Genomic DNA, 24,909 nt, shown 5'->3' with positions numbered 1-24,909 from the left:
CTTCCTTCTAAGAACTCCAGTCTTTCTATGAATTATATTTCAAAGATGTCCCTCTGCATTTCAGTCGTTTGTAATCTCTTCTGGTACTTGGTTATTAGAAAAAGATTTTTTAGGGTTCTATCAGAGAAAAGAGTTTCAGAGTTGTAAAATCTTTTGTCTTCAAAAGGCAGAGAGCTAGACAAGATAATTTGCTGGTATTCTTTAAATATTTCCCTAAGTGTATCTTCATCTCTGTTGAGTTTAAAGTTTAAAGTCATTTTTATCTTTTATTCTCCAGAATGTAGTTCTTTTTCTTTTCAGTCAGTTCTAAGAAACTGATAACTAGGTATCTGTATTCTGTTTTTAAGGGTTCTATTTTTCTCTGTAGTAACTTATGTAATATTTTCTTTCTCAATGCTTCCTCCTATTTGTATCCCCTTCCCATTATTTAGAGGAGAGTTGGAAGTAAAAAAAACTACATCTATTGGAATAGTTATAACCTATTTTTCTATCCCAGCTGTACTTTAATCTGCATATTTCCATTTAGTCTCATTTCACTGACCATCCCATTATTTTGATTCCATTTTAAAATTAAAGAATGTCATAAATTAGCTCATTTTATTTTTTATTTCAAGACAGGGCCTTTAAGTTGCCAAGGCTAGCCTCAAACTTGTGATGCTCCTGCCTCAGTCTCCCTAGTAGCTGAGATTACAGATGTTTGACCCTTGCCCAGCTTAACCAGTTCCTTTTAATAGTCTTTGTGTCTTTCAGCCTCCCCCATGCCCATTACTGACAATTCCGATCCCTCTGCAACTTGGGTCTGCTTCTTCTGCTACCACTGTTTTGAGTTTATGCCTAGTTTTTCTCTTCATTGACATTGCCAAAGTTTTAAAATCAAGCCTGAGGTACTATCTATATTTACCATAATTGAAGTGTGTTTCTTAAACTTTTTGTTTATTTTAGAAATTTGTCATTTTGATATGTTTATTTTTACTCTACCATGTTCCCAGTATTTATTCTCTAGGTCAGTTCATAAAGACCTTTTTTCCATTCTTATGATTAAGTTTCTATTTTCAATTTTTTAAAAATCCCATCAGATCATTCTGAGACTACATTTGGTGAAAGGGATTCAAGTTTGATGTCTCGTATTCCCTGCTAACCTCTATATCCAAGGAACACAGTCCACTAAAATTTTATAAATAATCTGTTTATCAGCTTTTAATTACTGACTTTTGTTTCACAGTTTTAAGATTAACTGAGGGCAGAATTCTTTTTTTTTTTTTTTTTGGTTCTACTAGGGATTAAACCCAGAAGCATTCTAACTCTGAATTATATCCCCAGCTCCCCCGACCACACACACACTTTTTATATTATTTTGTGACAGGTTCCTACTAAATTGTCTGGGATGGCCTGGAACTTGCAATCATCCTGCCTCAGCTTCCTGAGTAGCTGGGATTACAGGCATGTGCCAATGCGCCTGGTACTACGGGCAGAATTCATTTATGAGCATGCATTGGGGGCAGGGGAAGAAAACAGTAATGTTGAGACAGGAGAAGGATGAAATGGATGACAAGTTATGAAGGAGGAAAATACTTTCCAGTTGAACTTTTACAGTCATAATTACATAAAGGCAATGAGAAGAAATGGGTAGCAAAAAGCAGTTCCCATTTCACCATGAAATAAACTCTAGGTGTAATATAATACCTGTTTAATTTCAGGAAAAAAGCTGATTTTGTTCTGCAACATGTTTTTTTACAACAAAGTAAACCAAAACACAATAGGTGAGCAATGCCTGTAATGCTGGCAACTCAGGAGGCTGAGGCAGGAGGACTGGAAGTTCACCTTGGGCGAAAGCAATGTAGTCGGTGGTCTAGGGACTGAGAACTCTGAAACCATGAGCCCCAAATAAATTGTACCTCCTCTAAGTTATTCTTGTCAGGTATTCTGGTCACAGGGAGAAAAAGCCAACTAAAACACCAAAGAAGTTTCATTTATTCTCGATAATACTATTATTTAGTGAGTTGAAAAATGCATTTCTTGAGGGCAATAGAGATTTTACTTGTTATTTTACCAATTCTTTATTATTATTATTATTATTATTATTATTATTATTATTATTATTTCTCCTTATTCAATTTTTCTTTAAATCTAAAATTGTCTCAAAATTTAAAATAAATATTTTATTCCAAATTATTTAAGAATTACGATTGGCCCTTTTGATTCTTTAAGGCAACAAAAATGACCTAGGGCACATCAGCATGCTAACTGCCTGCACACAGGAACCTGTGGCAGGAATTGTTTCACTGGTGCATTTATTCTAACCCAGTTGGTTAGGTTCAAGCTTACTAAAATGAAAAACAACAGGATCTCACAGGAGCCCATGAGAAGAGTAAGAGATCTGGTTTTAGATGTAGGTTTTAGTTCCTTTCACCACTAATACTTTCAGTTTGGACAGCTAATTTGGCTTTTCTCAGACTATTGGAAAGTATAGTACCAATCCCATGGTGACTATAAAGAGTAATATGAACTAGGTATGTGAATCGTAGTGTTTAACTGTAAAGCACTATGCAAAATGTTCTTTTTGATTACAATTCTATAGAATTGCTTGGAAAAAGATTCTCTAGTTTCATGGATTGTATGTTAAGCTGCTCCTCTTCTATAATTTTTCCTACATTAATTGTATTACTGTACTGAGGGAAGTTGAAATCCACAGATGACATGACTATGTTTCTGATATTTTTAATCTTTTATTATTAACAATCAGTTGGGACCTAAGCAGTAGACAAACCCATAGAATTCAGCTGAATACTATAATCTACTTATTATAGAGATTTTACTTGAACATTATTTTATTTAAGCCAACATCTAGTCCTTTTGCTTTGAAAATTATGACATTAGGAAGAGAATTTAAAATATGAGAGCCTCAAATCTGTTAGTTTTCCTAAAATTTCAAACCAAAGCCATTAGTACAATCATGGAAGTATTTTCAGGAGAGCCCTATAAGGATACAATATGCCAAATTTACCAGTTATCAGAGACTAAATAACCTTATACTTTGTTTTCAAAAGTAAATTATCCGGGATGGGGTTGTGGCTCAGTAGTACAGCGCTTGCCTGGGATGCGTGGGGTACCAGGTTTGGTCCCCAGCTCTTGTAATCTGTGACAAAGACTGTCTTTTTTCTTTCTTTTTTTTTTTTTTTGAACTGGGGATTGAACTCAGAGGCACTTTACCACTGAGGCACATTCCTTAGCCCTTTTTATTTTGAAATAGTGTCTTGCTAACTTGCCAAGGTTGGCCTCAAATTTATATTCCTCCTGCCTCAACCTCTCAAATTGCTGAGGTTACAGGTATGAGCCATCGTGCCTGGCTGAGAACTGAATATTTTAAATTAAATTTAGTCAAGGTTCATTTTATTCTGAAAATGCCGGACTGAAGTTATGGCTCAGTGGCAGAGTGCTCACGTAGCATGTATGAGGCCCTAGGTTCGATCCTCAGCACCACATAAAAATAAATAAATAAAATAAAGGTATTAAAAAAAAGTTTAAAAATGTCATGGTACTTCTGGAAACAGCATTGAATGTGGAAGATCTGACTCGGGAATTGCTGGTCTATGTGATGATCAAGGAAATATCCTGAAACAATGAGCCAGAGCTATCCTAAAGATATAGAAAAAAGAATCATTTTTTTAAATAAGAACTGAATGTGATAATCTGAATAGGTCAGTGATACTTAAGATACCTATCCATAATAAATCAACAGTCAATTCCTGGACAAGCACAGGGCACCAGACAGATATCAATATAATTCTGATTTTTTTTTTTTTTTTTTTGGTGGGGGATGTGGGGTGGAATTGAACCAAGAGGCACTGAGCCACATCCCCAGCCCTTTTTTATATTTTATTTTGACACAGGGTCTCACTAAGTTGTTTAGGGTCTCACTAAATTGCTTTGAACTTACAATCCTCCTGCCCCAGCCTCCTGGGCTGCTGGGATTACACCACCATGCCCAGCTATAATTGTTTAATGGTGCAGTTATGAAGGATTTATTTATTTAGTTTTTAAATGAAAAAACTTGAGTTTGTCTAGTCTTCAAAGAAAAATAACAAAATTCAAGTACACAAAGGTTATTAGAAGGCACTAAATTTTCTCCACATGTGGACTCCCTTTTCTAACTGGTAACAAAAAAGTTGCCCAGCTGTGAGTGACCCTAATTCAAACTTGGGAGTTTACAGTCTTTAAACCTCATTCAGGCTACTCTTGAGAGAAATGGCAAGATGGTCATTTGTAAACTGCAATAAGAGCTCTTATTCTTGAGGGATTTGGGTTGAGCATATTAATTCCAGAACTTTACTGGTAAATTCCTTTTTTTTTTTTTGGCGGTGGTGCTGGGAATCAAACTCAGGAATTCATTCATACTTGCTATGCACATGCTCTACCACTGAGCTACGATCTACCAGTGAAGTCTTAGTTACCAGAAAAGGTACTGGTTTTTCAGAATTCCAACAAAAGTTTAGAATGCCTGAAGAGGAAAGATTACAAGCCATAAACTGTATATACTAAAAGTGGAATAAAGAGTTTTTGTAAAATAAGCACTTTTAGAATGGTAAAAACATTTTCATACAAATGAAAAATTGAAGAGTCTTTAAAATGACAGAAAATGTCACTCATGCTTTAGAAATTCATCAGCAGGAAAGGAGAGAGTAAACCAGAGAAAGCCTAAGGCAGAGGTATTAATCCTGCAGGCTCCAGTTTAGCCATTCCCCCAACTTGTACCATAGGCAAGTTTCAATTTCCTATCTGAAAAACCAGGATAGTTGTGACACCACCCCCCCCAGGGGTGTGCCTGACAAATGAGTGCTCGTCACTGCCATCAAAGTCTTCTTTGGTTTTCTGGTATAAGGTTGGTATTGGGGTTAGTGTCTGAATTTTCCTGAGTCAGGAACCACTGGAGGCTGAACTATATCTTTCTGGGCTTCAGGTGAACTCCTTTCTGAAGTGACTGGGGTGGAATATGGAATTTTGGGAACTAGGTATCGGTTTAGTTCCATTTCTTTAAAAATGTCAGATGGTTAATCTGTATAAATTAAAAGCTTATCAGTTCTTGGATCTTAATTTTGTAGAAGGAAAGAAAATTCTATGGCCATAAAACAGCATCTACCAAGCTCATGACTAACTCAGTAATCCTCACATAATTATGAATCCAGAAAAATATGCAGGCTGCTTTTTATGTATTTTGACACTGATGATAATTACCTGAAATTTCCAAAACTATAGCTCTAGGCACTGCCTGAAGATCCCTTGTTTGGCTGGGTAGTCTGTTCTCACTTGTAATCCCAACTACTCTGGAGGATGAAGCAGGAGGATATCAAGTTTGAGGCCAGCCTGGGCAATTGAGTGAGACTATCTCAAAAATAAAATTTAAAAAGGTCTGGGGATGCAGCTCAGTGATAAGAATGCACCTGGGTTCAATCCTCAGTACAATTAAAAAACTAAAAACCCCAAATCCCCTCCTTTGTCTACTAGACTCTCCTTGTTTGAAAAAAAAAAAAAAAAAAAAGTCCTTAAGATGGGCTGGGGTTGTGGCTCAGTGGTAGAGTGCTTGCCTAGCATGTGCAAGGCCCTGGGTTCAATCCTTAGCACCACATAAGAATAAATAAGTAAGAAAAAGGTATTTAAAAAATCCTTAAGATGATTTTAGGAGGATGGAATAACTGTGTTAATGGGACAGGTGAAATATATTACTTCAATATTTTGGGAAGTGAGTGGTTCTGCTGATTTTTACTTCGAAAAATTCTGAAAAGGTCATATCATTCTGGAACAGTGAATATAAAGAGCCAAGATTTGCAATATCATAAGCCCTGGAAGTTTTCTTTCCTTTATGAAAACATTTTACAAGACCACTACTATTATCATCATGCAAAGCACTATTATCTTGATTTTACAGATGCACACATTAGAATGTATGGACATTCCCCACTACAAAATAAGGAATGAGATGGGAGCTCAGGCCAGACTTAAGCCTTACAGGGTGTATGTTCCAGGTAAGATCACTGTATATTTGGGTCAGATCTATTCCTTGCTTCCTCAGGGGCTACTTGGCTCTGTGGAAAAATTCACACTAACTCAACTCACAAGAGCTTGGCTTCTAAACTATACTCAACTCTAGCATTTAAACAAGGAAATATCTCTTTTGGATAATCCTCTTGTGCTAATCCGATTACAGAAAAGATAATGACATATTCTTTTTTTGTTATTTTAATTTTTTCAATTTATTTATTTATTTTTTAGTTTTAGGTGGACACAATATCTTTATTTTACATTTACGTGGTGCTGAGGATTGAACCCAGTACCTCAAGCATGGTAGGCGAGCGCTCTACCACTGATCCACAATCCCAGCCCAAGAGAATAACATATTGTTAAGAAATGTTTCTACTGTCAGCCTTTTTCTTCTAAAAGGACATTTCCATTTAGGTTGTAATATCAACTACTAGAAACAGAACCCTTCTTTCTTTAGAGGAAGAGATATATAATGGCAAATGCCCCTTGGGTTTCCCCATTGTTTATTGTTAATGAGATTATGGCAGAGATTGACGGTGGGCTCTCTTAACCATTCCCCAGTACCTGTTCTTCTTTCTTCACTGAAATTAAAACTTTTTAGTTAAGCATACAGCTACAATTCCCACAGTTTCCTTGCAGCTGTGCATGTCAGTATGTTTTAGTTCTAGCCAATGTGACAGATGTATATGAAAGTTTCTGGGAATCATGTTAACAGAGCATTCACAGGTGCATTCTACCTTCTGCTTCATTCCTTTCTAGATCCTGTTCCCAGTAATATGGATGCCACCATCCTGCTGAATAAGAATGAGATTTACATCCAACTGCAGCGGGGGTACGGTAAGAGAGAAATGAAGATAAGAAGTATAAGGTCCCTTACGGCATTAAACTCCATATCAGGCTTGTGCCAACTTTACATGAATAAGAGATATTTTTAATCTTGTTTTAAGCCATTTGCTGTTTTGGGTTTTCTGTTAACAGCTGAAACCATCTCATACAGTGTCGGGAGCCATTCTCACACGTGACTGGGTGACTCCCGGTTAGGGTCTGAGGCGCTCTGGCTGTGTCGGAGCTTTCCCGGCCCTCTCCTGATGAGAGAACCTGTCTGTGTGGGGGTGTAACTGACCACCGACCCCGGAGGCCCAATCACTGACCCTGACCTTGGAGTGCAGCACCCCCCTTCAACCTTCATTGGATGGAATTATCCCCTGAATTTCTTGCTCCCCAATAAAAGGCTACTCCCTGGCGTGCTCGCTCTCTCTCTCCTGCTAGCCCTGAGTAATCCTTGCTGCCCTGCCGGGCGGTTAGAGGAGGGAACCAGAGAGGGGAGCCGTCTCGGACCTGGTCATAGAAAAAGGTAACTGAGTCTGTGTGTTTATTTCGATCTCTGCTAGCTAACTTTTATGCCAAGAACCTCATTAATGAAACCATTGCGCTGGCCGCATGGGTAGAATACAGTGATGTTCTAATATTTTAATATTCTAACATTTTGAATATTGATATCATAATGTTTTAAATTGTTTTGTATTCACAGACCATTCAGAACATCAGACCACAAATCCTAATTATTGTTCAGAAAAACATGATTTTTACCGAGATTTATACTACTGGCTTTCTGTCATGGCACCAACATTAGATAACTCATTAGAACAGGAAATTTAACATTACCAGGTAAACTTTTTTCTAGGAATCAAATCCAGGGGCTCTCTACCAATGAGCCACATCCCCAGCTTTTTATTTTGAGATGGGTTTAAATTGCTCAGGCTGACCTTAAATTTGGCAATCTTCTTGCCTCAGCCTCCTGCTTAGCCGGGATTACAAGCATGCACTACTACAACTGGCTACTACAACATACTCTTGAGATGATATAGAAGTAGTCTAGGATCACTAGCAATGCTTTTTCTTACCAATTAATTTCACAGAAACACAGTTAAAAACCTTTAGCACCGGTCTGGGGACATGACTCAGTGATGGAATGCTTGCCTGGCATGGTTGAGACCCTGGATTGGATTCCTGGCACTAATTAAGTATCACAGTTCAACCATCATCCCACTTTGCAGAAGAAACTAAGGCACAGTGGCTGGATTTTCAAAATGACAGTCTGACTTATTTTTCTTTTTTAACTATATCCACAAATTTGGGAGGAATGGGCTCTGAGGATTGTATTTCTATGTATCCTGTCTCCAACATCTCATTTATACTAAGGATAGATAACTCTTATCTGAAATGTTTGGGACCAAAAAGGTACTGACTTTCAGATTTTTTCCCCCTAGATTTTAGAATACTTGTATACACATAATGAGAAATATTGGTGATGGGACCCAAGTCCAAACATGAAAGTCATTATGTTTCAGGTATACACATCATGAATCTAATTTTACATAATATTTTTACAACGCTTGTGTTTTGATTATAACCTGTCATATGAGGTTGGGTATAGAATTATCCAACTGTCGTGTCAGTGCTCAAAAATTTTTAGATTTTGGAACATTTCAGATTTCAGGTTTTTGGGCTAGGGATGCTTAATCTGTAATATACAGTAATTGGTTATCCCAAAATAAAATACCTAGCATTTAGCTCATAAAGTTACATAATAACTAAAACTACTGCATGTAATCCTAGCATTATATAACAATGTCTGAGTTATATAGAACAGTCAACAGAAAAATCAGTTACAAGAGGAAAATAGCAAATAAAAATGACAGTGGTGCAATAGTTTGGGTTACAATAGTCCCATAGAGTTATACAGTATTAGTCTCTGTTATTGAAAGATGTACTAATAATCATGGCATTATTCATGCACACAGAAGCAGCTAAACAGAATGATGGGACATGAATCTTCCACATTCTGTACTAGAACACCATTCTTTGGTCTGCAGCTACAGCAACTGCAGCTTTTAGAGAGCTTTTCTCATCATTTGTGACTGATAATGAGCCACGGACACAAGTCAATTTTCTTTATTACAAAAAAGTCACTTCATCTCCTTCCTATCCTACAGATAGGTCAACAAGCCTGTCAGGTTAATATAACAAAAAGATAACAATGATAAACCTTGAAACATCATGCTAAGTGAAAGAAGTCAGTGAGAAAGAGACACATATTGTATAATTCCACTTATATAAAATGCTCAGAATAGGCCAATCAATAGAGACAGAAAGAAGTGTGGGGAGAGTGGGGAGTGATGACTTAAGAAATGAGTCATTTCTTCTTTTTATTTTATTTACTTATTTATTGATTGGTATTGAGGCCTGAACTCAGGGGTGCTTTACCACAGGAGTTATATCCCCAGTCCTTTTTATTTTGAGACAGGGTCTGGCTAAATTGTTGAGAATGGCCTCGAATTTATAATCCTCCTGCCTCGGCCTCCCAAATTGCTGGGATTACAGGCATATGCCATGGTTCCCAGTTCTTGAAATATGATAATGATCATGTACAACCACAAGAATGGGAAGTTATACTCCATGTACATATGTCAAAATACATTCTAATGTCATGTGTAACTAAAAAGAACAAACAATAAATTTTTTAAAATAAAATAATTAAAAAAAATAAAGTGAAAATATTCTAAAATTGTGGTAACATGCTCAATTCTGCGAATATATTAAATTCTAATTAATTTTACACTTAAGTGAACATACTATATGGAATGTAAATTACATCTCAATACAACTGTTCAAAAGTGGGGGGAAGAACTGACTTAAAACAACTATCAAAATTTTATATATACACATGTATGTCTATATGTGTGTGTGTGTGTGTGTGTGTGTGTGTACACATACATATATATCTCCTTAAAGTTAAGAAAGTAAATGCAAGGGCTGGGGTTATAGCTCAGCAGTAGAGCTTTGCCTTACACATGTGAGGCACTGGGTTAGATCCTCAGCACCACATAAAAAAATAAATAAATAAAATAAAGATATTGTGTCCATCTTAAAAAAATCTTTAAAAAAATAAAGTAAGTAAATTCAGTTAAGGAGCAACAATTTTTCACATCATCTGATAACCACTGGAATGAAACCTCTGATCCAGCATAGCTCAGTAACTAGGCTTAGCCTGGCACCATAACTGGCCTTATATTTATGAAAAGAAGACGACTGAGATTTTCTTGTATACTTCTCTCATGGTCCCATCCTTTGTATACAGTAACAATAACATTAGGAAATCAGTTTATTAAAGAAGCTGAACTACCACAACAACTTGAAAGTATTCAATGCAATTACCCCATCTGAGAATGGCTGAGATTTCAATGTAATTACCCCATCTGAGAATGGCTGACGAAGTTGAGAGATTTTAGTAGGCAAAGGCTACACAGTAAACAAATAGGGTCAGAACTTGCTTAAACTCCATATGCTTTTCCCTACATCATTCTACTTTTTTGCCTTTGTGAAAATAAATCTGGAATTTACCATGTAAAAGAAAATATGCTTAGGTTTTTAAGAGAGTTGGAAGTTAGCCTGAATAAAATCTAAATGCAGGCTCCACTGATTTTACTGCATTTGTAGAAAGTTATCTTAGTCAGAAGAGTACTGAAATTCCTTTGAGAATTCAATTTTCTTCACCTTAATAGGAAATTTTAAGTCAGATAATACCAAAAATGCCAATAAAAAAATCAAAATAACAACCTCAAATCTAATAAATGCAGAATTAAACCATAACAATTTCATTTAATAAAATAAATGAAAGTAGTGGAGTTAATTCATCAAGCACTTTTTATCAAAAAATTTTCATCTCTATAAGTTCATTCTGAACAATACATGATGGCATATAAGAGATTATAAATAAATGAATTGTGAATAATGGTAGGGTAATAAATCCAAGCAGAATTTGATTAAATAACTGAAATATTCTTAAAAAGAAAAAACTACTCTTTTTTTTTTTTTTTTCTGGTAGAAATGTACAAGCTTTGCAGCCTCCAAAGAGCAGGCTACTAACTTTTGTGGTTTATCAGTTTCTAGCTTTATTATCCCATCCCCTCCCCTCCTCCTTGTTACAAACAAGCAAAGAGGACAAAGGATGAAAAACGGTATCCAAGCACAGTGGGCTTTCTGGCTGCTTTAAGGGAGGGCTAGGAAGCAACAGCATTGGAACAATTTCCTAGAAAGGTTATTAACAAAAAGGAAGTACATCTTCCTCATCCCATAGATGAACTCAACCCTTCTGCTCAGCACCTAGCACCTTGTACACAACTAGGTTTTCCATATCTGTGCTTAATTCCCCAAATAGAAAATGTAATTTTTGCGCTAAAACCATTTTAGAGCTCAGATGAGGAATAATCAGTTTTCATATTTAACTCAGCCAATTAAAACAATTATTCTGATTTTGTTTATGATCTTGTTTGTTTATTTTTTGTGGTGCTAGAGATAGAATCCAGGGCCTTGAGCATGCTAAGCAAGTACTTCACCATTGAGCTACATCCCTTTCTAATGGCATTCTTTATTTTTCAGAAGACAGTATTATTATTTTTAAATAAACAATATATTCATAGCAAGTGTTTGCCTATGGAGAAATCACACTAAGCATATACTTTTAATAGCCTTCTCAAATAATATAATTAGAGGTTGTCTAGCGATGGTTATCAAGCTAAGAATATTGATCTGTTTAATTGTCATTTGATATCAAGGTTACATTTTCCAGAACACAAGGGTTCAGAAAATGCATTAAAAGTCTTAAGGTGAAATGCAGCAGGACAAACAAGTAAGGCTTTCTTTGCTCAGCATTTTTTATTCAGAAAAAAAGAAAAAAAAGTGAATACATGAAGTTAAACAAAAGGTATTGTGAGAATTGGTGATCAAGAAACTCTCTCTCAGAAAGAAAAATTTCAATAAAAAGAACAACATTCAGTGAAGAATTCCTTCAGCCTTTAAAATATTTAAGCATTAATTCTGTAATACACAATTATAATTTCTTTATTCACAATTTCCCCCAAACACTGTCAATGCTTTAGGGATATACACACACACCAGTAATTGATTGATAGAAAGTACATAAGAGACCACATTAAAAAGGCACAGCATGTCCTATGTTTTTCATTTCTGTGATTTGTACCCCAGGGATCTGAGTCAAGCTCCTTTTACATGAAAGATAAATTAAAGATAATTAATTAATTGGGGGAAAGAAACAACTAAAGAGAAACTTCAGATTAGACTGTATTCAAACTAGGCCCCACCCAATAGTATGAGTCCCAGGGTAATCAAGCATTTGGAATCACTAGGCAATATTTCTGAGAAATAATAAAAATTAGGCAATGAAGTTCTTTATTATTAAAAAAATCTCTTAAATTCAATCAAGGGTAGGGGCAGAGGTAGGATAAGTAGAGGAGCAGAGTTCATTTTGTAACCCAATAGCTTTAGATCAAAAGTTTAACTAAGAATAATATCTTGCTTAAGAAGCGTAGAGTCTAGGGGCTGGGGTTGTGGCTCAGTGGTAGAGTACCCACCTAGCATGGGTGAGGAACTAGGTTTGATCCTCAGCACCATATAAAATAAATAAATAAAAATAAAGGCATTGTGTCTACCTACAACTAAAAAACATTTAAAAAAAGAAGCAAACAGTCTAGAAAAAGATACTTGAATATGATCATCATTATTTCATCTTGATAAAATAAATTTTAAAACAACATCTTTTATAGTAATTATTTCTTTATAAATTTTTCTTTATTCCAAGACTCAGGACTATTTAGAAACTTAGTGATATTTATACCCCAAAAGAGATTCTATTATGACAAATGAAAGGATTAGATATTCAGCTGCATTAAAGGAAGAAGGCTGGGCCAAATCAACTTTGGAAATCCCCTGACTTTTTAATCCTAATCTAATTCTCTTTCCTCTCCACTGCTTGATTCAAGTTATGAAAGGCTTTCAAGTATCTCCACCTTTAACTTCCAGAGGTACTGGAGTACATACCTCAACTATAACAGAAAAACAATCATTCACATATTGCTATAGAACTAAAAATTTTTAAATGTCTCATTAAAACAAGATTAAATCCTCCATTCAATGAACTCAATTCCACTTATTCTGATTAAAACTTGTTATCTTTTATCAATGATACAATAATATAAAGTTTTATGGTAGCCTCTCATATGAACTGCATTTCAGGGTAACCCCAAATACCTCTGTTGAAGTAAAGGTTTTCTTTACAGAATTCTTCTAATAAATGTGGAAGAAACAACAGAAGAAGAAAAATCATTTAGGATTTTTAAAATTTTTTTTTAATTGTAAATTATCTTTTACTTTATTTATTTATTTATATGCAGTGCTGAGGATCAAACCCAGGGCCTCACTCATGCCAGGCAAGTGCTCTACCACTAGGCCACAACTCCAGCCCTCATTTTGGATTTTGGATAAGATACCTATATGATGTTACCATCAATGGGGTTTCTTTTCACAACACTAGAAGTGGGGTAGCCAGACACAACAGGCCTCTAGATGTGATGCAATTTAAGCACTAGGTAAGCATTCTTGTCAAAAATAGACAAACAAATTTAAATTTGACTTTAATCAAGATTCTAGAGTTAACTTCCATTTATAGGAAATATAAGGAATGGAGCAAAAACCACCACCATGATGAAGCAAGTGGACAAAACACAAATGTGAGAAAGTTCACAGGGTAACTGACCCATTTCCTGCAATGAGTCCATAACACAAAACAAAACAAAAAGAGGAGGAGGAATTGCCCTAGACCAAAACAGGCACAAGAGACAAAATGACCAATGTTATCTGTAGACTCTGGATCCCACAAATCTCTAAAAATAGATTCTTAAGTCAATCAGGCAAAGCTAAATCAGGTCTAGCTATGAGATGATACCAAAAATTAATTGCTAATTTTATTAGGTATGAAAATGGCATTTTGGTTTTATAAGGAAATGTCCTTATTTTTTAGATATGTGTATAGAAGTTTGGTAGGGTAAATATCTGGAATTTGCTTTAAAATACCCCAGCAAGGAAAGATGAAAGAGAAATGGATAAATGAAACAAATACGGCAAACTTTGTTAACTGTTGAATCTGAATGATTAGCATATGAGGATATTTAGCACTACTCTCTAATTTTGAGTGTATACAAATTTTCATAATAAAAAAGAATTTCAGTAGCAGAGAAATCTAAAAAACAGTACAGGTAAATCTATTGAGTAATATTAATCTCAGATAACAAAGGGATCAGTGAAAATTGTTACATATTGGCTAATTATGTAGAAATGGAATGAGTTACATGGAAAATATATGAATTTTCTTCTTGTATAATGGCCAGTTATACAAAATAAACATTGTTTTACTCCTGAAGTAGGTTGTTTCACTGAAAAACAAGAAAAACAACCGTAAAGAACAAGCAGTTTTACAGAATATACTAAAACAAACAAACAAACAAAAAACCTTTTAGGAATGCAGCTGTGTATCTCTTCTCTCAGAACTGGTCATGCTTTTATATACAAAGTTCTAAATAGGTGGTGGAGCAAACTGAAATAGAGAAAACGGAGAAACAGAAAACAGATGTCATAGCTGCATTCTGAACTGAATGCTGTGCATTTTTCTTTTTGTGTGATCATTTTATTACTTTTTTTTTTTTTTTTTTTTTTTTTTTTGAGTACCAGGGATTGAACTCAGGGGCACTCGGCCACTGAGCCATAGCCTACTCCTATTTTGTATTTTATTAGAGACAGGGTTTCACGGAGTTGCTTAGCACCTCCCTAAATCACTGAGGCTGCCTCCGCCTCCGGAGCCGCTAGGATTACAGGCTTGCGCCGCCAGGCCCAGCCTTGATTACTTTTCTAAGAACCCATGGCCTCCTTCATATCCCTCCTGAAATAGTATCTGAACTTTTATTATGCAACATTCACAATGTATTCCACAGATAGTGTTGACTAAGGTTCTCTGAAGCTCAATTTTAAAATCTTTCAAGTAGTAATTCAAAGTAAACCAAAAAGAAAATCAATAGATTTCTTGAAACATTTCCAAAGCATAAAACATTTCATTCCTAATAAAGCAGTGTTCCCCTTAATCTTTTTAGGAGTTATGAACCCTTCTGAAAATCTTCCTATAGAAAAAAACTATATATATTTTTCAAAGGGCTTTATAATAGTTCTGAAGGCACCTGTAAGAAACTCCTCTAATATGTTCTCATAGGTAGATAACTCTAAACTAAATACAAATTCATCAACCCAATACTACAGCCCTTCCATGAACTGGCTGAGGCTTTTCAACCTCTTTTTCCATTATTTCTCTAAATCCTACACTTTAGTCAAATGCATTAGTTATGGCTGCACAAAGATGCCTTCCTATCTTTATTTTTGATACTTTTACAACCTGCACTCCCCAACTATCTGATAAAAATCTGTCCATTCCCAGCTGCTTGGGAGGCTAAGGCAAGAGTGCAAAGCCAGCTTCAGCTAAGCACTAAGCAACTCAGTGAGACCCTGTCTCTAAATAAAATACCAATAGGGCTGGGGATGTGGCTCAGTGGTTGAGTTCAATCCCCAGTACCAAAATAAATAAATAAATAAATCTGTCCATCTTTCATGATTTGTTTCAAGGAATACTACCATGAAATCTGCCTTAATTCCCCAAATCTTCCTTTGAACTTCAGTTTTTTGTCCTTCTATATTTCTAATACCTTTGCCTATTTTGTATCTTAAATCTACTGAATACTTGTCTAATATATGATTCTGTGTGACACAGCAGTGAAATAGAAAATTAGCACCAATAAAGTTCTTACCTCCTTTAGTGGGTTGACTGGTGCCTCCCAAAAAGATATGTCCATATCTTAATTCCAGAAACCCATGAATATGACTTTATTTGGACAAAGAGTTTTTGCAGACATAATTAAAAATCTGGAGATGAGATCTTTTTGGATTATTTGGGTAGACAATAAATCCAATGGCAGAAAGTGACTTTATAAGAGAGAAATAAGAGAAAGCCACATGAAGACACTGAAAGAACCTGGAATAAGTAAGGAAACATTTTCTCTTAGAATCTTTGAAGGGAGTGTCGCAGGTAGCCTTGCTGACATTTTGATTTATGATTTCTAGATTCCAGAATTCTGAGAAAATAAATTTCTGTTGTTATAAACCACTAACTTAGTGATAATCTGTTATGGCAACCCTAGGAAACTCATACACCCCCTCTGACCCATTCTAATTCTAAAAAATAATTTTTATTTCCTTTTTTATTTTCTGCAGTAGTTCTGCAAGAATATTAGAAGAGATAAAAACATGTAGATGTCCCCTAAATCTGTCCTTATTTCCAACTATTCTAAAAGTCATCAAATGTGACAGGTGATGGGCATTGGAGGATAAAGGCCTGGCTTCTAAATCTGGCCCTTGACCTGTGAACCTGAACAGAATTACTTTTTTCATCTTTAGTTTTATCATGCATAATGTTTTGAGGATTGTTGTAAGGAGTAAATAAGAAACACATGTAAAACTACAGGCATGAAATGTTTTCAGTACAGATTAACTAATGTGAAAGATGATTTCTCAGTATAATATATTACCCAATTAATATACTGCTTTGTGATTTTTAAAATAATCTTAGTCACTTCCACAAGATGTCCTTCTAGCCTGTTTTCAGAGATAATCAACAAGTTTGAGTAAAAAAAAAAAATTAGTTATAGCAATACATAAGATTTCTAACACATTTCGGAGAGTTTGGTAATTTCTTTTATGCTAAAGAAAAAGAATGACAGCCTACAGTTCTGATTTCCCTACCCACCCATTTCCCACAAACTACATTAACTCATAACTTGATGTTTCATTATCTGCCAAATTTTTATTCAGATCAAGATCAAAAGAGTATTTGGATATGATGCCTAGATTCTATTGTAAGTTTATACTACAGGGCATAATTTTAAATGTTCAGATGTGGGAGGGAATCAGAGATACAGATAGTCCATAAATTTTTTGTTTGCCTAGATAAACTCAACAAGTAAAGGTAATGCAACACCATTCAATCTCCAAATTTGTAAGAAAAAAAAGTTTTGTTTTGGGTTTTTTTTTTTTTTTTTTTTTTGGTACCAGTGATTGAACCTAGGGGTGCTCCCCACTGAGTTATATCCCCAGCCCATTTCATGGTTTTATTTTGAGACAAGGTCTTGCTGAAACTGGCATTAAACTTGCCATCTTCCTGCCCCTGCCTCCCCAGACACTGGGATAAGAGGCATGCACAACATAAAGCATAGTGATAGACTGTAGTGAAATCATTAATTTTGAGGCTAGACAATATCATCATAAAGATGCTCACATTACCTGCAGTGCCTCATTGGCATTTCTTTTATTCTCAAACCACTGAAATTAAGTTTGCTAAAAAAAGTGAGGAACTGTATCTGATACAAGAGCCTGCCTAAGAAAATATGAAGAGCAGATAAAATGAGATAGATTTTTTTTAATATTTATTTTTTAGTTGGACACAATATCTTTATTTATTTATTTTTATGTGGTGCTGAGGATCAAACCCAGGGCCTCGCAAGTGCTAGGTAAGCACTCTACCACCGAGCCACAACTCTGGCCCCAAAATGAGATAGATTTTAAGAAAATATACAAAATTAGCTTTTTATTGAAACCTATACTTTATATAGGAGCAAGCATTATGATATGAGGAAAAATTTTACTTCCTAATGACCAAAACTTTAGGAGATGACGATGACCATAAAAAGAACAGGCAAACCTCCCTTTAAGAAAAGTTAATCAGGAACTTTGAAAGCATGTAAACTGGTAGTTACTTAGAATATAAAAACATTTACCTTTATTTGTAAGCAACTTTATTATACTTAACATTGAATCCATAAAAATTCAAGCTGCATTAAACTTTTCCAAAGCAATTAATAACATGAGGTTCAATTGTAATGCTATCTAAGAAGTAGCTAGCTTCCTTTCCCTTGCTACTGCAGACTGGCTCCAGCCCTTGGAGCAAGCACCATGGAGGCCTAATACAACTCTTCTGGTGCCAGACTATCCTTAGGGCATATGGAGGGCACAGGCTGTCTTTCCCAAGAGTGGCCAACCAAAAGTAAAGCCATTGGCCAGCTATTCATGTGCCAGCTGGCATGGAACAAAGTGTCTGGTTCCTACCTCCAGCACAGAAGAGACTTAGCCAGCTGGCTTTCAAAGGACTGCGCTAGTTGGAGTGCTCACAACTTCTTTCAAACCATCTGGCATTCTTTTAAGAACCCTCAATTTACCCAACACTATACTTTGAGGACTGAAATGCTCAAATTATTTGAAGAGTCCCTACTACCTATCTAAAGAAGAAAAGAAAGAGGCACGGTAATTGCTAAATTACTTCCAGAAACAATTTCTAAAACTAAAAATTATTCTCAATTTTAGCTTATATATTATCTCTTAAAACATTCCCATGATTATTAAGCAAACTTCCAGAATAAAAATCAAGACAAAAAACTAGGTAATAAGATAAAGCAAACATTTTAACATGCATAAAAGCATCCCATAAGACTGACAGGACCTAGTTCTACTCTGAATTTTTATAGCCTGTCTGTATTTTTCATGTGACTCAAAGAAGACTATATTGTATTGCTACCTATATTTATCTTCCCAGCTAGCTAGTATCTGAAAATATCAGTGTCTTATAGTTACTTTAAAAAAAATCTGTTTGATGACATATTGGGTGTTTTGAAAGTTTTAATAAATAGGGCCGGGGCTGTGGCTCAGTGGTACAGCACTTGCCTCACACGCGTGAGGCACTGGGTTTGAGCCTCGGCACCACATACAAAAAATAAATAAATAAAATAAAGATATTGTGCCCATCTACAATGAAACAAAATATTTAAAAAAGAAAGTTTAAGTAAATATGAAATAAGAAGAGTTAATGTGGAATAACATGAAGAAGGCACTTCATCTCTGAGCAAGGCAAATAAATCAAACAAGATATGACTTGAAATAAAAAGTATTTTATCAAATGATCAAAATGATTTATCAAATGACCCAAACTGCTGGTAAGTGCTACAAGGTGCTCATTTGTCAATTGTAGATCATTGTATCCAACACAGGATAATCTGCAGCAGAGGCAAGGAATCAGGAAAAAAAAAAAAACATAAAACCAAAAAATAGCTGAGTCATATTCATAGCCAATATATGTTAGGAGACACAAGCATTCTGAACAAAAATATTAAAGAGTCTGGGTCATAACCAAATGTTATAAATTGAAGGAGGCTGCAATAATAATTGTTTTTCACTAAGTTCACTGCCATTCCAAGTATTGAATTTGTCATTTCACATGTTATCTCCTTTAACTCACAGAATAAGTACATGCAGTGGATATCATCATTATTTCCATCTTAGAGATGGAGAAACAGACGTTAACCTGCCCATAGTTACTTGTTAAAAAGTAAGAGCTGAATTCAACTCCAAGTAATCTGATGTTGGAATACTGGCAGAAAACTGCCAATACTAAACTATACATAGGAAAGAATTAAATGGAACCTAGGGAAAAATGCAATCATGATGTAGTACTTGTATAGTACTTACAATTTTTTCCAACTCTAAGTGCAGCAAAAAGCGGAAAATAAAAAACAAATGAAAATGTATTTTCTTATTAGAAAATTTCAAAAAGCAAGAGCTATTTTACTAGTTTAAAAATGTCAATTATACCTTTTTGCCCATATATTGAATAGGTACTTCTGCTAGCAGCTGTTCTAGGGAACATAATAGTAAACAGGACAGATGAGGTCCTTGCCTTCCTGGAGCTGACATTCCAGGGGCATAGGTGACAAAAAGATCAGTAAACAATAGATTTCAAAATGTGACAGGTACTATAAATGAGGTAGGAAGGAAATGTGCACATCTCATGTGAGACTTCAATTATGCAGGTAAACAGGAGGTGATTGATGGAAGGCGGGGAAAGTTATAATTTGTTGTTTTTAAAGATGAGCAACATGGGAGCATGTGGGTATGCTGACATGAATAGATCCCTGGAGAGTTGATGATGCATGGCTCAAATGTAGGAGTCAGGAATTATGAGGGGGTATGAGGTAAAGAAGGAAATGAGGAGGAAGAGTATGAGATCGTACACATGTATGCAGATAACTTTGGAAAATATAATCTACTCTACAAGCCAGATGAAAGAAAAAGAGCTATACCAAGATATATCAGGAAATGTTAGGAATGCCACAAATAAACTGATGACCCTAAAATCTTCTAGAATGGGAAAAAGGGATTAGGGATTAGAATGCTATTGAATTTCTCAATAGCAACACTGGAAATTTACAATGGAACAATGCCTTCAAAGAGGGATATTAATTTTCAATCTACATTTCACCAGTGAACTAGACCCACATCAAATGTGAGGGTAAGATGAAGACATTTCCAGATATGCAAATTCTAAATTCAGGAAGGAATTTCAGATTTTCTAAGTGCCCTTTCTCAGGAAGCTACTAAGGAATGAGGAAGACACAGGATCCAAGAAATAGGAGATCCTACACAGGGGAATGGCAAAGGGAATTCCCAAGATGATGACAAAGGGAAGTCCTAGGATGATGGCTATGCACTCTGAGAGCAAAACAATACAAACTGGAGTAGGAAAGGGAGGGCTCCAGCAGGACCAACCCCCAGGAAAATGAAGTGAAACCTCGAGGTTACCTTTAAAAATACTGAAAAATAATCAGTTTTGTCATAGTTGGAGGAAGAATTCGTGACTGATACAAACACAACTAAGCAAATGAAAAACAAGATGTAATAATAGTACTCTACATGGTTCATCTGTGAATAATAGGCATAGTCATAGTCATAAAAATACTAAATACTGATGTAACTGGGAACCGTGAAGTACCAGTAAGGATGAAGGACAGTTACATGGAATAGCTAAATCTTCAATTTCCAAAATAGAAGTCCATTTTTTCCCCCAAAGGTTAAATAAAACAAGAAACAGTAGTATGAAAATTAAAAACAAAATAAGAAATACCAAAAGTAACTGCTAAGAGTTGGAAGATTTTGAACCACATGAAATTGATGATTTTTAAGTAATTTCCCAGTCTAAAAAAAAAAAAAAGATTTTATCTGCTGCAAGCTAATATGTTACAATAAAATTACTGCTAATTTTAAAATAAAAATAATTATTAATAAAGGATACTTAATAGAACAACATTTTACTTTCGTTAGCAGACATTGTTGGGAGGATTATGGATCCCAGTTTTGGAAAACAAAAAGTCACTGGGTGGGCTGGGGCTGTAGCTCTGTGGTGGAGTGCTTGCCTCCAAATGAGGCACAAGGTTCGATCCTCAGCACCATATAAAAATAATAAATAAAAAAATAAAGATATTGTGCCCATCTGCAACTAAAAATATTTTTTAAAAAGTCACCATGTATACAACTACACCATGCCTAATATAATAATATTAGTATTCTAATAAATGTAAATAATATACTTACTACTAAAACATTTATCATAATTTAGTCTACTTCAATGTTTTAGAAGTCACTGCAGAATTTTTCTTCAATTACCATACTTACAGAAACATTAGACTCTAGGTTAGTAAAGATTTTGATTAACAGAATGCTGAATAATAAGGTCAGGCTGTATTAGGAGTCCTTTGTTGTGCTTGCTACAGCAGTACATATACTAAAACTGTGAATGATAAAGAGATTAGCATGAGCTCTGCACAAGGATGACATGCAAATTCAGGAATGGTTCCTTTGTTGATGTCAAAAATGGCTAAGTCACTCTTGCAAAATTAAAGTTCTATGAAATTGCAGTACAATACAAGACTATTACAGTGATAATCCAGTTATACTGTTTATCTAAAACTTCCCTTTATGGTTTATTTTAAAAGTACTTCTAAAAAATGTCTTATGCAGGCAATTTATAAATGTATTGGGGTTGCTTCAATATTGGTGACATAGTTTTTAAGTTAATTTACCCAAGCTAAATTCATTGATATTTAAATTTTATTTAAATAGAACATCATAAAACCGAAACTTCTTTAACTAAAAAAGTCAACTTTTAATAATTTTAGCTCTTACAAAAAAAGAATTTGAACTTGGTAGCATAAGATAAGCATTTTACCAAGAATTACAGAGCTTGAACCAACCAGAGGAAAATTTCTCCTTCAATTTAAAAAGCAAAGGTTTTAAACAGAGGGAATATAAATAAACAGATGTTGTGAAGGTTAACATTTCATTTTGCATCCCAAACTACTAGGAACTAAAATACATATGATTCAAAAATAAATAATCTTAGGGCTGGTATTGTGGCTCACTGGTAGAGCACTTGCTTAGCATGTGTGAGACACTGGGTTCCATTCTCAGCACCGCATATAAATAAAACAAATGACCATTGACAACTAAAAAAATACTTTGCCAGGCATGGTGATGCATGCCTGTAATTCTAGCAGCTGGGGAGGCTGGGGCAGGAGGTTCAAAGCCAGTTCAAAGCCAGCCTCAGCAAAAGCAAGGCTCTAAGCAATTTAGTGAGACCCTGTCTCTAAATAAAATACAAAATAGGGCTGGGGATGTGGCTCAGTGGTTGAGTCCTCCTGAGTTCAATCCCTGGTACCCCCCAAATAAATAAATAATCTTAGAACATTGAACATACCCAACTATTCATGCCATCCAATATAAATTCCTCTTAATTTTTTTTGGGGGGGGAGTACCAGGGATTGAACCCAGGGGTGCTTAACCATTGAGTCACATCCCTCGTTCTCCCTTTTATAAATTTTTTTTTAAATTTTGAGACAAGGCCTCACTAAGTTGCTAAGGTGGTATCAAATTTGCATTCTCCTGCCTCAGCCTCCTGAGCCCCTGGGTTTATAGGCTGTGCCACTATACCTAGCTCCTAATTTTCTTTCTTTTTTTTTTTTTTTTTTACCTCCCCTATTTTGAATTAAAATGTCATAATAAAAAACATTTTGAAAGTGTGTTTTTGTAACTGAATTTACCATCACTCTGCAAAATTAGAAGGGTGGAAAAGAAACTGAAAATCATCCAACAAAACAAGTATCTTCTAAGATTTAAATAATTTTTTAAAAAAATAGCAAAGAATAGATGGTGGTATCACAATGGCCTCCTTTTAATTGGTCTACATTAACTATAACTCCTCATAACTTCACCAAGACAACAAAATCAGATAGGCAGTCCTATCCAGCCAATATCTATGGGAACCTGCAGTGCTTCTTCCCCAACACCCCCTCTCTGGGGAAGAGGATAATGAAAAAAGGTGTTCTGTTTTCCAATAGTCCTGTAAGAGGAGCCATTGAGCTGGGCTGCACAACCAGACAACAGAATACAAGAAAATTCAGATCAAAGGAAGGGTGCATGCCAGGGTAATATGCAATAAAAATCTTTGCCAAAGTATTAGGAATTTAAAAAAAAAAAAGCAAGGAGGTGGAAAGAACCTGCTGGACCACCTTCTTAACACAGGGAGTCAGGAACGAAATCTGCCTATACTGGGGATTCCAGAAAACAGTGTCCTAGATATACTGGAGTATTCCTACAGACTTGTTCTCAAGTATAAAGACATTATCAATGAACTATAGCCAGATGAGTTGTCCGATGAGTTGGAGTATTCCCACGAACAGATATATTGCCATTAACTAACCCCCACAAAGCAAAGTATTCTAAATTTACAGCTAGAAGAAAATAAACATGCATAATTTCAATTAACGAAAACCACCGGTTTTACAATAAGAAACCAAAAAACTGCTGTTTGAAAATAATACCGCAGAACTGGGTAAAGGTGTGAAGTTACTTTTTTTTCCCTTCAATCCCCCTTCCCCCCTTATGTCCTTTTTGATGATCTGATTCTCTCATTTCATGGGTGTCTCTCTCTCACAAACACCCCAGCAGGTCTCCGGAAACAAAGGAGGCTCCTCAAATCTCTGGCCTGTGGGAGCACACCTCCCCCCATGATGAGGCCACCATATGACTTCCATAATGAGTAAGCCAAGGAGAGAGGTCTCAACGCAGACCACTGCCATGCACACAGTGACAACCAGGCACGAGCCAAGCACCACAAAGAAGGCGGAGGAGAGGATCGGGACCAGGAAAACACTGCCACGCCGCGCCCCCCACGGAGCGTCCACATCGCCAGCACCTAGGCAGCCGTCCTCGACATCCTCCTCGTCGCCTCCCTGCTCATTCCCGCCGCCTCCCACGCTCGGGGACCCGACGCCAGGGCTCTGGACGGCAGGGCACGAGGGGGGCCACGAACCTGCCCTGGGTGACCTCCGGGTGACAGCCCCACGCCGCCCTTTGTGCAGGATTCACCGCTCCCTGGCCCCGGTCCCGGGCCACGCCGAACCCTTCTACGCGTTTCTCCCCGGCCTGAGGCAAATGTCTCAGCCCTCTGCCCCTCGCCCAGCCCGCCAAGGCGCCCCAGAGTGTGTAGGGAAGGCTGACGCGGGCCCGCGGTCTCCTCAGCATCCCGGACCCGCCCCGTCCCTCAAGACCCAGCCCGGGGGCGGCGGTCACGGCGTCCCGGTCCTCGCTCGCTCACTTACTCGGGCGCGCCGGCTACTGCGGCGGCGGGCGTGCGGGACCGTCAGCGCCCGGCAGAGGGCTGCGGGATGCGGGCGGCAAGAGTCCGACCGGAGCAGCGAGGCTGAGGTGGCGACTGCAGACTGCGCTCGGCGGCCCCCGGTGAGGGGCGGGCCCGACGGGGGAGGGGCGCTCGCCGCGCCTCTCATTCATGTAGCGGGGGCGGGGTGAGGGACCCGGATGCCCGGGCAGTCCCCGCCTACCTCGCTGAGGGCCCTCGGCTTCAGCGTCGACAGTGCGCAAGCGCGCGGTTCCTTGACCAGGCCTGGCCCCGCCCTGCCGGCTGGCGTGGTCTAACCGCGAAACTGCGGGGGTTTATCCTGTCTTGCTAGAGAGTTTAGAATTTTGCTAGCGCTGGGAGCAATTTTAGACAGTGAAAGGTTGGAACACCATCTCTTTCGC

The 24,909-nt window shown here is 36.7% G+C and overlaps 1 protein-coding gene and 1 non-coding gene across 2 annotated transcripts in view; one reads left to right on the top strand and one right to left on the bottom strand.

Moving 5' to 3' along the window:
* Rnf24 (ring finger protein 24) overlaps window positions 1–24,607 on the bottom strand; it is a 70,509-nt gene extending 45,902 nt beyond the window's left edge. The window contains exon 1 of the mRNA XM_076851578.2: window positions 24,471–24,607. The gene's annotated coding sequence lies outside the window, so the exon portion shown is untranslated. The remainder of the gene's footprint in view (window positions 1–24,470) is intronic.
* Window positions 21,572–21,676, top strand: LOC143396039 (U6 spliceosomal RNA). Its single transcript, XR_013090930.1, has one exon. It is a non-coding gene; the product is annotated as a U6 spliceosomal RNA (small nuclear RNA).
* Window positions 24,608–24,909: the final 302 nt, after the last annotated feature.

Source organism: Callospermophilus lateralis, chromosome 3 (genome assembly GCF_048772815.1).
Source record: "Callospermophilus lateralis isolate mCalLat2 chromosome 3, mCalLat2.hap1, whole genome shotgun sequence".
NCBI classification, from domain to species: Eukaryota; Metazoa; Chordata; class Mammalia; order Rodentia; family Sciuridae; genus Callospermophilus; species Callospermophilus lateralis.
Note: the sequence above shows the minus strand (reverse complement) of the source record. Positions and strands in the feature narration are given on the sequence as shown.